Source organism: Pelodiscus sinensis, chromosome 18 (assembly GCF_052426305.1).
Source record: "Pelodiscus sinensis isolate ZL-2025 chromosome 18, ASM5242630v1, whole genome shotgun sequence".
NCBI lineage: Eukaryota > Metazoa > Chordata > Testudines > Trionychidae > Pelodiscus > Pelodiscus sinensis.
Window position 1 is genome coordinate 21,334,991 of NC_143069.1, and position 5,192 is coordinate 21,340,182.

Genomic DNA, 5,192 nt, shown 5'->3' on the forward strand with positions numbered 1-5,192 from the left:
CGCTCCACCCCCCCCACACCTTAGACTCTCCCCTGATTGGCCAAGAAGGGGCTGTTGATGGGCAGGAGACTCGTGGAATGAGTAACGGTAGTTTGAACTAGGAAGCCTAGTTCGAACTACCTAGTTCGTGCCCCGTGTAGCCGCGCTGCACGGGGTTCGAACGAGCGGGGTTTTAAAAATGGCGGCTCCCCGCTTATGCAAATGAAGCCCGGGAAATTCAAATCCCGGGCTTCATTTGCAAGTGCGGTATGCCTACATTACCCTCCTAGTTCGAACTAGCGGGGTAGTGTAGACATACCCTCAGGTCCTTGCAGTGCCTGTGCAAGACCGAACCGATAAGCAAGGGGCCATTTGGGGGCTGGGGGCAGTCGCTCTGGGGAGCTGGAACCCCTGGATTTCGCTCTGCAGGCTGCGCCCCAAGCTCCCCTTTGCTCCCCTCATTTCCAGCATGGCCAAACGTTTTCGGCTGTGGTTCAAGAAAGCCCTGAAGATGGCCCCAGGGCCGGTGGGGAGCAGCTTCTCCGTCCCCGCGGGCGGGGAAGCTGGATCCCACCAGCTCGGGGCGACTCGCCCACCGGCCAGGCCCCCCCGGACCTGGCTCCAGAGGCGGCTGGGCAGGCGGGACCCAGCCCAGCGGGGGAGCCGGGTAGGGTGGCTCCGGGGCCTCCTCTGTGGAGAGAAACACCTGCCCCGGGAGCCCAGCCCCCATTACCACCAGGGGGCATCGCCCTGCCCGGCCCCCGGGGACCTGCCAGTCTCCGGGAGCCCCCAGCCCGTCGCTCCCTGCACCAGCCCCTGCAGCTGTGGGTCCAGGTCCGTCAGCAGCAGTGCCTGGGCCTCCAGCTGCAGCCGGGCCACCTCCTGCAGCCGCTCAGACCCAGGTGAGGGGCCGTGAACACGCTGGGCCCAGGGGCTCACCCAGTACCCGGGGGGGGGGAGGGGCAGCCCCAGTGTCTGCCCCGCACCCTGGGCAATGGATGGAGGCGGGGGCTGCTTGGCTCTCTTGTTCCTGGTGGGGGCTCTGCTGAGGGCATTGGCAGATGTGAGGGTGGAAGGGGGATGGGTCCCTGCGAGGGGCGTGTGGGGCCCAACCTGCCCTGGGTCCCTGACATGGGGGCGCGTGACCCCTGCTGGCCGCTGGAGTCACCCTGGTCCCTTCCCTCCCGCACAGAGCCCCCCTGCGCCTCGGCGGAGCTCTGCCAGGAGCGGATGGACTCCCGGGTGGAGGAAGGGGCCATCTATGACATCGAAGAGCAGCTCCACACCCGGGACACGGTAGGAACCTTCTCCACACGGGGGGGACCCGAGATTGTCCGGCCCCTTCCCAGCACGTCCCCCCCCCTCCGGGAGGGGCTTGTCCCTGGGGATCCCCCTGGGGCCCCTTCTCCTGCATGACCTGGACCCCCCAAGCTGGGGGCTCTTGTCATGCACCAGCTGGGCCCCCACAAGCCTGAGGCAGCAGTTGGGGGGGGAGTGTGGGTGCTTGGACAACCGGCAGCTCCCACCTCCACTCCTGGGAGACCTGAGCCCTGCAGCTGTCCGTGGGGGGCAGGCAGGCCCCAGGCTCACAGACTCTCTCTGGGGTGCAGAGCCCAGCCGCCCTGCAGCGGTTCCTCTTGGCCATCCCCCTCGCCTGCCTCGCCGCCCTCCAAAGGGGCGAGGACACCCTGGCGCCGTGCTGCTGCAAGGACACCATGATGGCCAGGATCGTTGTAAGCGAGTCGCGGCAGCCGGGAGGAGGGAAGGGGATACGTGGGGTGGACAGGGGTCTGCCTGGGCCATGGCGGCGGGTGGGGGTGCTGGAAACGGGATGGGTGGAGCCAGGAGGGCTGGAGGTGGACATGGGGGGGTGGGTGGGGATGCTGGAGGAGGGAGGGACACAGAAATGGGGCAGGTCTGGGGTGCCGGACAGGAAGGGGGATTCGGGACAGGGAGGGGTCTCCCCGGGCCATGGGGGGCTGGAAGGGAGCCGAGCGGGCTGCTGGGGATGCGCCTGGGGAGCAGGGATGAGGAGGTTTGAGGCTGGTCACCAGGGCAGTGAGGGGCAGGGGAGGGGCCCTGTGTCGGGCAGGGGGGCTACAGGGCAGCGGGAGGCAGTGGGGTTGGATCCTGCTGGGTGGGGGCGCTGGCCGCGTGAGCGTCTCTTGGGGGCCCAGCCTCACACGCCCCTTTGTCTCCTTGGGTCTCCCAGGAGATCATGGAGGACCCCCCCCCCCGCTGGTCTTGGCCGACTGCCTCAACACCGCCTGCAGCCTCAGGTACCAACCCCCCCCCCCGCCGACTCCCCCAGAGCAGATCCCCTGGCCAGGGAGTGGGAAAGTCTCTGTCTCCTGCTGCTGAATTAACAGTCTCTGCCCCTCTCTCCTGCCAGCACCTTGCAGCCTCCCCTGCGGGCCCAGCTCCTGAGCCCCTGCTGACGGCGGCCGTGGGACAGACAGTGTCTGGGGACTGGCAGCAGGAGCCCATCCACACGCAGGTACGTCCCTCCGGGCCCTGCTCCCGGGCTGGGCTGGAGCTCCAGAGAGGAGGGGGGGGGGGGCAGAGGGAGGGAAGAAGCTGCAGGTTTGGATCCTTCCCTCCAGGGTTCCCGTTGCTCTCCCGGGGGGCCCGTCCAACCCCCCTCTGACCCAGGGCTCCCCCTTGTCTTGCAGCAGTTCATCCGGGCCCTTCCCTACGACCTCCAGGCCCTACTGGCGAGCCTCCTCGCCGAGTCCCCAGACACCGCCCGGCTGCAGCTCATAATGGAGGTGAGCCCCGTGGGGGGGACGGGGCCATTGTCCCTGCTTCCTCGGGGGGGGGCTGAGAGAGGAGCAGTGTCAGTGGCTGGGGGGGGCACAGTCCGAGAGGAGCCCCAGGCTCTGCCCAGAACCGGCACCTCCCTACGGGTCCTGACCTGCCTCTTTCCCCCCCAGCACCTGAGCCCGTGGCTGGAGTCCCGCCTGCCCCAGGAGCGAGCCAGGGCCCTTGGCAGCACCACGGCCCTGCTGGGAGTCGCCACCACCCTCCCGGGGTTTGACGTAAGTGACCTCGGAGCCGGGGGGTCTGGGGCTGCAGGGCGCGGGGCTGGGAGCGTCTCCGGGAGGCAGAGGCAGGGCCGGGAATGGGCCGGGAATGGGCCGCGTTCTCCTTTCCCCGGGGAGGGGCGACCCTGGGCCCTTCAGGGGGGCTCTTGAGGGACTGGGCCTGGGGACTGGGGAGTGGCCGTCAGTGGATCCCCTTGTTCCACCCCCGGAGTGACCCTTCAGTCGGGGCCATTGCTCAGGGTTGTCTCCTCGCAAGGCCGGCCCCGCCCCGCCCCGGGAGGTGTCTCTGTCCGTCCCCCGAGCTCAGACCCGCCTCGGCGGCCGTTTGCATGGGACGTGCAGCCCCAGGATGCTGAGGGACCCCCCCTCTTCTCTCCCCTCAGAACTCCGCCGACTGGCCGAGGATGGGTCACCACGTGGCCCAGCTGGGCCTTTTTATTTCGGACCCATCCGAAGACGTCAGCCGGCTGGCCCGGGAGGGGGTGCACAGCCTGTATCAACTCCTCCTGCACCACAGGGGTAAGGAACCCAGCCGGGACCTGGGCCCCAGGGACACCCTGAGGGTGCCGGCGGCGGGGGGAGGGGACCCAGCCCTTTTCCCCCAGACTGGCCCAAGGGGGGATGCGTCCCTCTGTGTTCCCCTTCTGCCCCCTGTGCCCCTCCATTTGCCCAGGGATGCCTGCAGGGACCCGTGGGAGGGGAAGGGCTCAGACCTGCCAGCAGAATGACCCTGTTGTGTCTCTTGCAGGCCTCAACATCCACCAGGCAGAGGACCTGTGGTGCAGACACTACTACAAAGAAAGATGGGTCCTGGCTCACAGCAACAGCGTGAGGGTGGGAGAGGTAAGGACGCGCTGCCAGGGCAGGGCAGGGCTCGGGGGTGGGGCTGGCTGGGGCCCTCGTGGGGGTAGGAGGGTCTTGGGGGCAGGAGGAAGCTGTGACCTGGGGCAGGGGTTGGGGTGCCGGGTGAGGAGAGCGTCTGGGTGCAGGGTCTGGAAGGGAGTTTGGGGGAGGAGGAAGCTGTTTTAGCCCCAGGAGTTGGGGCCGGGCTCTGGGCCGTCAGCTGAAACCTCCTGTGCTCTTGATTCCAGGTCTTTGGGCAGCTCTTTACACCAGAGCAGGAGAACTGCTTTTTGGACAAGGCTCTGCTCGCTGCCCGCTCCCCCCTGCGGCGCCCCAGCCAGGCCGGGCTGGTCCTGGCCCACGCCCTGCATGGGCAGGCCCATCAGCTCCTGGAATACATGGTGAGCAGCCGGAGCAGATCAGGAGAGTGGGGCAGGGCCAGGGTCTCCTTCCCATCCCCTCAGGGAGTCCCCCGCCCCTTTCCTCAGGCTGCCCCCACCCCACGTCCCTGCTGGCAGAATCCCTCCTGCCCCTGCGAGCGTCCCTGGGGGTGGGGGAGGCTCTGAACACAGAAACTGTCCTAGGAGGCGGGAGGGGGCCGAGGTGTCAGGAGCTCTGGGGGGGCAGGAGCTCACCCTGCGGGCCTGACGGGGGGTGACCAGAGAGCAGGGGGAGGAGGGTGGAAATGCTGGGGGGCCAGTTCCCCTGAGTCCCCAGGGATGAATGTGATGGATTCTGCTTCCCTTGCAGCAGGAAGACACCCAGTGAGAGCAGCAAGAGCTGAGGAGCCAGCAGCTGCGTCCCCCTCCCCCCAACCCTCCCAATTGTATTGAATTGTATTTACATTCTCATTAAACAATGTTTCAAAAAACATTTGGATCAGGCTTGGTCAATAATTTGTAATGGGGGGGGCATTTTGGCAACTGATCAAGGGCCACATTTCTACCGAGGGCTTTGGGGTCTGGGACGGGGTGGTTGGGTGCAGAAGGGAGCTTAGGAGTGGAGCCTGGGTGCAGGGGGGGGGTATGATCTGGGGCGGTGGATAGGGGTGCAGGGTCCAACAGGGGGTATGGGCGCAGGAGAGGACTCTGGCCTGGGGGAGGGGCTCTAGAGGGGTGCAGGGTCAGGGAGGGAGCTGTGACCTGGGTGAAGGGGGAGCAGAAGGTTTGGGGGAGGGGGTGCGGGTGCCAGAGAGGAGTCTGGCCTGGGGGAGGGGTGTCGGGGGGGTGCAGGGTCAGGGAGGGAGCTGTGACCTGGGTGAAGGGGGAGCAGAGGGTTTGGGGGAGGGGGTGCGGGTGCCAGAGAGGAGTCTGGCCTGGGGGAGGG

At 67.4% G+C, this 5,192-nt stretch overlaps 1 long non-coding RNA gene across 1 annotated transcript; it reads left to right on the forward strand.

Annotated features, from left to right (window-relative positions):
- The first annotated feature begins 2,407 nt into the window (after positions 1-2,407).
- LOC149523282 (uncharacterized) lies at positions 2,408-3,011 on the forward strand. The gene is made up of 3 exons (XR_016347147.1): positions 2,408-2,476; positions 2,652-2,747; positions 2,913-3,011. It is a non-coding gene; the product is annotated as an uncharacterized LOC149523282 (long non-coding RNA).
- Positions 3,012-5,192: the final 2,181 nt, after the last annotated feature.